General features: G+C 41.1%; 1 long non-coding RNA gene across 1 annotated transcript; it reads left to right on the plus strand.

Moving 5' to 3' along the window:
• The first annotated feature begins 9,417 nt into the window (after positions 1–9,417).
• Positions 9,418–10,153, plus strand: LOC140684608 (uncharacterized). The gene is made up of 2 exons (XR_012057092.1): positions 9,418–9,610; positions 9,941–10,153. It is a non-coding gene; the product is annotated as an uncharacterized lncRNA (long non-coding RNA).
• Positions 10,154–10,525: the final 372 nt, after the last annotated feature.

The raw sequence follows: 10,525 nt of genomic DNA on the forward strand, positions 1-10,525 counted from the left end.
ACAGTTTCTCCCTGCTCCCCTTCTCATTCTCAGGCATGTTTGGAGAAATAAAAGATCATTAAAAGAGAATAATCTTGTAAAATGCATTCATTATACCGGGAAGGTAAAAAAGGAACTTGTCTGTTGATACTCTGGAGATGGTCTTTTTTGGTCTTTGGAGATGTATTAGGAGATGTCTCCATGCACAGATCTTTGATCACTCAGTTCTCTATCACAGCAACTACTCAGCTGTAGCACAGATATCAAATTTATTACCAAACTTAGATCATTGCTCAAGTCACTGGCATAGACAAGAGCTCTACTTCAACACATCAATCTTCTATTCAAGTTCAACTCCTGCTTCTCTCCTTCTCCACCTATTTTTTCCCCCCACTTCCAGTGGTCTCATCTTCTGAGACAGGAAAACATTTTCCTTGCTGGTTTGTTCTTTCTCCCAGAAGCAGTTGCTCATTTTGTAGGCAGAGTGGACTTTTAAATCACTGCCAGTGTTATATTTCCCTCTGAATACCCCTCCTGTTGCCAGGTCATCTATAATTGGATGCCTCCTCATTGCTGTTGAATAACATAAATCTACCTTGAGATCTGCTGCAGTGAGCATTTCTGGAAGTTTGGTCTTTCCCCTTTGGATCCTCTAAAATCTATCCCATGAGATCCCTTTGCTTTTTTAGAGGAATTTTTATTATTATCTTTTTGGAGATGGAGTTGATCTGGGACATGACAAAAAGTCACTTTGGTAAAAGTCATTCAGTCAGCACTGAGACCTGTTGAGTCTATAGGATTGAATCCTGCATGCAAACATCTTTCCTTACATAACTGGTATTTCTCATTTTACTACAGCACATTTTTAAAGCTGAACTTTGAAGCTGATCCCTCTCTAATACTTGGTGGCCCTCCCTAACTAAACAAAAGATTTTTATGATTTTTAAAGGATTTGTATACTGTCAGATGAACAGATGTAACGCACAGCTGTAGTCCATCTCCACTGGGAACCTTTTTTACTGCTGCTGTTTAGAGCTGTTCAGAAAATTTTTGAACCAACTTTGTGATGAGAGAATAGACTTTAATGTAAAAAAGCTTTAGTGAAAAGCATCTGCTTTGTATGTCTAGTTTGGTTAGGTTTTTGGTTTTTTTTTTTGTTTTTTTTTGCTAGAACTAAAAATTGATGTATGTTTTTTGACTTGAGAATTTATGTTCAAAATACCAACATATCGTGGAAAAGGGAGATGGAGAAGATTTATCTGAGGACTTGTCAAAATTCTGTCCAGACATGGTGATGACAACTTCTGTGTTTTAGCTACTTATCATAATTTGTTGATGTTTTAGATACTCTTGTTTGATATTTGTGTTCATATGGCTGAAGTAAATGACTTATTTGGGATTTATTCCTGATTTTGCTATAGACTCATCTTCCAAGACATTGGCCAGGCTTTTTCTGCTTTATTTTAGGAGCTTGTGGATGAGGAATGGAATAAGCAAGGCAACCTGGAGACCCTTTAGCCTTAATTCTGAGGTTCTTAGTGCTCATATCTCCAATCAATCATGAATTCCCTGTATGAATTAAGTCCTACCTGTTGCAGAGTACTGGGCAGACATGTGGACATAGACTCAAAGAACAGTTTGGGTTGGAAGGGATCTTTAAAGGTCACCTAGTCCAACACCCCTGCAATGAGCAGGGACACCTTCCACTAGCTTGGGTTGCCCAGAGCCCCATCTAATCTGGCCTTGAACACTTCCAGAGCTGGGGCAGCTCCTCTGGGCATTGTAAAAAACATGCAAAAATATCCAGAAAGACAAAGTCAAACCAAACCAAGCACAGAGATAAAGTAACAGCATCAGAAGAATGGAGGGTCTATCCTCAGAGATGATCAGGAGTTTGAGTTTGGCATATTGAGCTCAGCAAAACAAAGCCTGAGATGGAGATAAGTAACCACCAAGTATCTCGAGGGAATAAACATAGGGGGCAAATAAAACCTAAATTATTTACGCTAATAGGGAATATTGGCAAAAAACCCAAACAGATAGAAACCACCATGAGAAAATTCAGGCCAGCAATTAAAGGATGGTTTCCATCCAGTAGAGGAAAAGTATTTGGAGCAGCTCTGAGCTCTGGGTGCTCCCATCCCTTCACTGGGATTATCCCTCCCACAGCAATGAACCCCCCACAAGGCATTAGTTTCTAACTCTGTTTCAAGCTACTGAATCAGTTGTGTGTACCTGAGTGTGATTTCTGGGTTGGTGCTCTCTGCTCCTCCCTCAGCCACATCCTGTGCAGACACCTTCACACTGTCTCTGACAAAGGGACGGGTGGTAGTGGCTGATTTCTGGTTTTAGGAAGGTCTTCATCCACCTGTACCACCTCCTACTGCTCTCCCAATTCGTAACCTGAATACTGCATCCCTGCCTATTGATAACCTGAGGCTCCAGACTCAAAAGTACACTTTGTGTAACAAGATTTTACCTTCAAATTTAACCTAAATTACCACCTGCATGTATTTTTTAAAGTTTGTATTTAAACCTGGATTGTTTCAGGCCAGACTACAGTGACAGAACTTACCCAGGGTAGAACCAAATCGTGCTGTTGGTCCTACTGTAAGACCCATCATTTAGCAGGCAGAGACTGTCATGTTGTAACAAGCTGAGTTGCATGGGAGCCAGCAGCAACCTTCAGATCCTCTGGAGATGAGTCATGCTATTTTCAAACTATCTGGTTAATCAGTAAACTGAGATCTGCTGCTTTACAGACAATAATATAATAGTTGCTTTGCATTTGTGCACTATTTTACATTTTGGATCCCTTGCCATTATGATTCGAAGCATATAGACTGCATCTAATCCAATTTATCCTGTTCATCTTGGCAGTGCTTGCAATGCTGACAGCTTAAAGAAAACACTTAATTTGACTAAGTGTTTTCAGTTTGCTTCTCAAAATATTTGAAATCATTAAAGCCAGAGTACCCCTGCACTGCAATACACACAGTCCTGACCTACTTCAGCAAGTTAATTACAATTTGTGTGATCCCAGGGCCTCTGATTATGCTGCAGGCTGAAGTAGTTTACCTGGTTAAGAAAGCGCTTGATGTTAGAGAATAATTCTCCTGTCTTGATGCTTTTTAATCTGACTTTTAAAGAGGCTCTTGGAGCAAAAATGAAGCATACTGGGGACTTGGTGTGACATGTTGTGTCGCCTGCCTCGCTGGGCAGGGCGCAGGGGGCCGAGTGCTGAGCTCCCTGTGCAGATGCTCTCCTGCTGTAAGGCTGCTCAGCCCGTGAATTCAGAGCTATTTGTATTCATTGCTACCTGCCAGAGGTGAGGCACAGCACAGGGATGTAGGGCAGCCCTGGATGTGCCCTGGTGAGCACAGGTGATTATGAATGGTGGCTCAGTAGCACTGGAGTCTGCCAGAGCTGATGGGGTCACAGGCTGCAGTCCCTTGCTCTGCTGGTGTGCTCATAACTGAGGACTTGTCACCAACCCCTCTGTGATGGCATCTCACCCTTTACCTGCTGCAACCCAATGAGAAGAAATATCATCCAGGCTTGCTGTCAGTGCCAAATACAGATCCCAGACAGCAAGCATGATGGAACAGAAGGGAGAGGGTGTACAGGAGAATAGAAATGGACCAAAAGGATTTATCAGTGCAAGCGCTAAGTGTTGCAGTGGTGTGAGTCAGGTGAGGTTGCAAATGTCAACACAGATAATGTTGAGACAGTGTAAGCATCAGTACAGGCTATAATACATCCACCTTGGTAAGTGCATTCACTCTGTCTCTTCTGCCAGTGCAGGTCCCAACAGCTTCCTTAGCTGCTGTGTCTGAGGTTTTGGAAGATGTCAATAAACTCCCAAGTCTGTGTGTCATGATCTGTTTTGTCATTTGGATTTGTGTTTACTGTAGTTAATGATTCAAAAATTATGAAATAGTTAACTAATCCCAATTTCTTACAAAGATGACATTTAAAAAAATCCAAAGATGAAATTTAAAAATTCAGTTATGAATGGCTGATTTTATTGCCAGAGAGGAGCACTGGAGCATCCGTCTGCAATGACAAAAGAGGTGAAATTGCCAGTCTTTGCAGGAAAGGTGATACAATCATGCTGCCACAACACAGAGGTAGCTTGATTTGACACATCAACATGCTACAATTTTCCTCTGTGATACGTTTGGTTTCCTTTTAAACGAGTTGCTCACGGCTTCCCTTTCAGAGATGAGTGCTGGCAAGTTGCAATACCACAGAGAAGGGAAGGTCCAGAGCTGCAGTAGGAATAAGGAACTTTTAAAAATGCAACTGGTGCGGAAGAGCGAACAAGGTCACTGGTGACAAGGCTCTGCTCCATCTGTGCCAGCACACTCCTGAGCAGAAGCATTCCAGCAACGTGGCATTTCGTCACGTTATTCCTTTCCTTTCCAGTTTCAACAGCTGGTTATTTCCCTGACTTCGGTGAGGAGACAAAGCCCCCTCTTTGTGCAGCCACACGATGCAGTATCTCGTGTAACAGAGAAATGAAATGCAAATTTCTCTGATAAGGCAGGAACGGGGCTTGTCTGGGGAAGAAGGAAGCACTGTCTAGTTGCAAGAGCAGAAGAAGCTCATATTGACCACTGCCTCTGCCATTCAGTCCCCAAAACTGGAAGAAACTACAGTTTGGGTTGTCCTCTGATAACATCAACATTCAACCTACCATGACCCATTCCATCTTTCATAGAAAAGGAACAAAAATTACTCTCCTGTTTTGGGCAATTCAACAAAGCATTTTAACCTGGACTTTTTTAAGGTACACGAGAAGTTGTTCCGTGTCTGCACACAGCAATACACATGCTAAGGCATTATTTACATGGGGTCTGAGTAATCTGTAAAGGACTTGGAGAAATTTAATAACAAATATGAAAATTACTGATTAAGAAACTATTTATGCATCCTTTCTTTTAAAATTCAATTTTCAAGGAAGTAGAAATTTTTGCATTAAATGTTAGTTTTTCTGGGAGATTTTTTTGTTGAGGTGCCATAAGGAGTAAATACTAGATAAAAAAATAGTAAAGTAAAAGAAAGCTAATGCTGGAGCAAAGGAAAACCTTTGAAATATCACTCAAAAATTTTCATTTGTTCAGTATCAGCACTCTGATTAGAGCAATACTAATGTGCATTGTGCATAAGAAGAGCTATTCTGAGTCTAAATTGGTGACACAGGCAGGGGACAGTTTAACCTCTGGCATTAGCTAGAACTGGGCAGTGACAGGAGCCAGTGCAGCAGTGCTAATTAATGCACCCTGAGGGGACACAACGAGGCATTGGCCCTGTACACCTGAGACATACTTCTGTCAGCACTGAGGTGCCAATTACTGTTCTCTCATAAAAATAACCCATGTTAAAAAAATAACAAAAAGGCAAAAGTCCAAGTAATGTAGGTAAGATTTAGCCATAAAATTATCAAGTGGATTCTGTAATAATGCATCTCCCCAGTTTATTAATACAAGGCAGGATGAGCTCTGTTGTAGCTGCTGTTATGGAAATTCAGAAGCTTTGTTGCTGGACTGGGCAGCAGCACCTTTGCTAAGCTCATTTACCCTAGCTTCTCTGAGACCTGACAGCTCTCACTTCCTTCACCTTGGAGCAAACTCCACTGGAGAGCAAAGCTGAACCTCTCAGGGCCACCACTGCAGAGAGAGTGGAGGTGTCTGGGAAAGGATCTCTGCCTACACTGATGGTGGACACAGAAAAAAACTCTTTTGGACTGGACAAGAAACCAGAAATTCCTATTTTACTTCTAGCTAAACATTAGCAGTACATTGTCCTTTGTAGGTGCTCAATTTCAAATAATTTAGTAATATAAATCCCCAAACACTCAGCAGTCCTCCAGCTGAAAACCACTGCAAAGAAAACCAAGATGCTGTGGGAGTGCTTTGTCAGATGGCACATTCTTGATAACCAAGGCAGGGAAGAGATTTGTCCACACTAGAGGCATATTAATGTGGGTTTTTCTCAGCAGGTGCTTTTTGGGGTGAATGAGGAACATTAAGCATGTATCCAATTGAAACATCTCAGTGTTTTTGAAGAAGACCTCAAGGATCTTAACTGCACATCAAATGCAAACCCTGAGTATAGCTTGCCAGAAAATGCTCTTACCCCAGCTGGCTCAAGAAGATCAATGCTGGAATTGATAGGTATATACCCTACAATATGTTGCTTTTCCTCTAAAAAATATTTTATTAGAGTTTAATATGGTAATAGTGCCTGGTTGTATGGGGCACTACTTTACAGCTGGTGGATGGTAGAAAAGAGGAACCATTTGGCAAATCAGGCCAGACCAAATAGCATTCATTTGGTTAATCACCAGCTATTAAAATAGCATCAAATCATAGCAACCTATTTGCTTATAATTCAGTGCACAATTTTCTGCACAGTATATTCATAACTGCTGTACCCAAGCTAATTTTAAATGAGCCAACAAAGCCATTTTCCACCACTCCCCTGGGAAATGAATCTGTGGACTGATGGATCTTTCTGCTTCTGGGGCTAAGCCCCCACAAAATCTGAGCTGATGACATTGGTGGTTTGACTTTGAAACAAACTGATTTCAGATTTAGTCTATTTTTTTAAAGCTTGGTATGGTTTAAATCTCTTGCATTCCTCCAAGATTCATATAACTTCCAGTGCCTAGAAGATTATACCCATTATGTGCTCTTCAAACATGCAAACATTCAGGCATCATTGCAAATTACTTTGTGAATTCTATTAGAGACAACCTTCAATAGTTCCCTGGTGGTTCCTCTCTTTGTCACCATGAATTCATCAAACAACAATATCCCTCTCCTTCTAAATCAGGAATATATCAGTATGGTCTTAAAATTGAATTTGGTCTTTAAAGAGTTGAGCCTTTATTTCTGAGAACTGATCCTCACTGCTGTACAGCTGTGGGGAGCAGAATGGCAGAGCTGTGGCCTGTGCAATGATGAAATATTTTAAGTAGGGAGGAAAGAAATTGATGAAGGTATGTTAGTAACATGTACACAATGAAGTTCTGTTGTTTGTAAATATTGTGCACACTGTTGTTTTTCTGTATTGCAGTAAAGTTTTTAATGAGCCTCTGGGCTCAGTAAAAGTTGAGCAATGAGTGTTACTTGCCCCAAACACTTCTGTTGTATAAACAAACAAATGGACAGTCCAAAATTTCTCCTCTGGTACTGCTGGTGTCCTCCCAGGCCAGCTTCCCCACCTTTAATTTAGCTGCAGAGAAATGAGGACAAACTCTGGCTCTGAAGGCAGACCCAGCCTTGCACATATTCCTGAGTGTCCACACTCATGTCAGCAAAACAGGTACGTGCTTGCTTTTAGGGATGCAGTGGGATACGGTGGGATACAATGAAACCTCAGAGCCATCTTAAGGGTATCTGAATCCTTGGCTTGGCATTTCATTCTGCACGTCAGTTGATTGGTCATTTTATCACTAGTTATGAAGTGAAATTAGATAATCTCACTGCCATATGGTATAGAGTATTTATAGTTTAGTATGTTTTCCATATATGTGCACTAAAGCCTGCTTCAGGGATTTGTTACGGTCCTTGTGTTTACAGGATTTGGGTCTTGGGTGAAAGAAGAAATTGACAGTTGCTAATGTTTGATTTAAACTGATACTTCAGAGGCCACATGAGTGATCCCTAATTAAAATCAATTTACACTTTCTGTCCTTTGCCAGGGAGGCTGGCAGGGCTTTCCAGACCAGAGCTCATGTCCACCCAGCTCTGCTCCCCCTAGCAGCAATCAGGAAGGGGTGACTTCAGGGGACAGGGGGAGAGGCCTGTGGAATGCTGAGAACGTTTAACCTCTACCTCAGCTCTCCTCCCAGACAACCAGGAGTACCCAGGGACTCTCCAGCTCTCTCAGGTAACCTGAACCCTGAAGCATCTCTCCAATGATTTTTCTCTATGTTAGGTTTAACTGCTAATTTCTTGCTTTCCATCAAAACGCTCTACTCCCCTTGAAATTTTGATAAATAAGGAGCTACAGAATTAATTATGTGGGACATTAGTCATTCAATATGTGTCATTATTGTCTCAAAACAAGCCTAAATGAACACCACAGAAGGGTGTTGGAGATCTGCATTTGGAGCTCACCCAGATGTGATAGAAGAGGAGTGTATTCTCAAAACAAAACATTGCCTGGTACAGACACCAGTGCTGGGGAGTTGTATGGTGTAAATACCCCTCATACAATTTTCTGACTGCAAAATTATGCTAAGCTTTAGAGCACTTGTGTGGGTCTGCTTGAGACCTACATCCCCCACTCCTCATCTGTCTCTGCTGCCATGTCTTGGTCATTTTAAGTTGCAATGTCAGACACAACAGAAACTGGCTGAAGCTCAACCAGCCATTTTTAAAAAGTGGTAAATAATAGTAAAAAACAACAAACTCTGAGAGAGGAGAAGCAATTTTCAATCACCCTGTAAGAACCCTGTGAGCACTCAAAGAAAGAGGAGTTAATAAATGTTAGAGTCAGGTTTTTTTTGGATAGGATTCTTGCAGAATATGATTTCATAATCCCCTGTCTCTAGTGAACAACAAGACCTCTGTAAACACTCAATATTCAAATAGAAAATTGTTTCTTGTAGGCTTCCATGGCACAAAATAAAAGCTCTGTAAATCTGGGCCTCCATATGTGGTTCTCAGCTGGTGTAAGTCCCTGAATGAATTACATGTGAACAGAGAAATTAATGCTATGCACATGGTGGCCAAACTTGAAAGCAGAAATTGCAACTGAGGATATACTGCAGTGGATTGTGAAATTTTTGAAGATAAATGGAAGCTTGAGTCCTTGTTTATGTAATGCAATATCGATGCATTTCAAGGGACAGACAGCTATCACAGTGAGATACTACAATACTGAGATCACATTTGGGACAATAAAGGGATTTGCTCTTTAAAATCAAAGACTGAAATTAAAAAGGCAAATATTCAATAATCCAATGTAACTTTGAACAAAAAATTGGGCAAAATACTTCCCCCCTTTTTAAATCTATCAAATTGCCGTGGCAGTAAATGTATATGCTATCCATGTTTTGAAATGATTGTGCTCTAAAGCCACTTTTGTTAATCAGTCAACGTTGATGATGAATTACCCACGAGTTTTGGTACTTTACAAAGAGTTGCGATCTTTTTGTTGTTGTTTTCTTTCCCCCTTCTCCTCTCGACAGAGGGAAGAATGTGCATGTTACAGTGAATTCTAAATGAGGCCTGTGCCTCCCCTGTTTGCAAAAAGCCAAGCAAAGCAGTAAAATAATAAATAAAACAAATGAAACCCTCTTTAATCCATTCATGAGCTTGAGTGTTTCAAGTAGGCCATAATATTAAGACACAGAGCTCTGAAAGAGATGGATCAGAGGAAAGGGCTATTGCTTAAACAATGCCAGCCCATTTAATTGAATTACGTATTTGTCAGCACTGTATTTTCCCATGTCCAGGATTCTTACTGTCGATTCAGGGCTTAAGGCCTAAATGGAAAGGGCAACAACTGCCGTGTATTTTGGTCCCGAACAAGCCGTGTCCTTTGAAACGGCAGCGCTCGACGTTGGGTAGAATGCTGGAGTGCTTTGCAGCAACAGAGGCCACCAGCAAAAGAGGTAATGAAAATATGTTACCCCCATGGATTCGACCTTGCTGCAGCATACCAAGGAACTTGACTGAGAATTTTTAAGCCTGATGTTATTTCTGTAGCAGTTTATTTGTATTAATCACAAGGACAACTGGGGTTGTCCTTGAACAAGAGGACGGGAGACAGAAATTCACAACTTTTTTCTTTAAACTGATTTGGCAGAGTTTTTTTAAAGTATGAAATCTATAGTTTAGTCAAGGATGTTACCAAATGTTCATTGTCTTAGGATCAAAATTTCAACTGTTTTCCTTGATTTGTTGCATAAAATAAGCACTTGTGTATCCATCCCTCCCTCTAGGGGCATTTTATGCCACATACGCCACAGCAAGACTGGAGGAAGCCACAGGGACCTGGACAGCAACAGCTCAGGCTGGAGGAGGAGACAAGGTAACCTTGCAAGTGTTAGGCCTGAGTATCTGCTCTGCTCCTTTACAGAGCTTCTCACTCTGGCACTCCCCTGTGTCCCAGCTACCTTGCTACTACTGCTATCTACATAACAAAAAAAAAAGAATTTTGGCTGCTTCTTCTCTGCTGTACCCATGCAAGTTTTGTTTCCAGATTATTTTGAGGACAAGTGCCCTGTGATCACAAAGAGCATGATCATCCCTTTGTCCTACTCTTTCAGTCATCTGTGACAAAAATTTGGGAGCATATTCCCAAAAAACAGTCTGCATCTGGAATAGAAGTGTTGCCAGGGCATCCTGACTTTGACAGAGATGACTCTAGATGAAGGATGCTTGAAATTGGTCCCTCCATACAACTGTCCATATAAGAAAACTCTGCTGAGTCATTTCCTAAAATTCAACCAAATGATCTGCAACTCTGAGCCTCATTTGCCCAGTTTACTGACCCTCAATCACATTTCATTACAGTGAGGTTACAC

This window comes from Taeniopygia guttata, chromosome 8 (assembly GCF_048771995.1).
Source record: "Taeniopygia guttata chromosome 8, bTaeGut7.mat, whole genome shotgun sequence".
NCBI classification, from domain to species: domain Eukaryota; kingdom Metazoa; phylum Chordata; class Aves; order Passeriformes; family Estrildidae; genus Taeniopygia; species Taeniopygia guttata.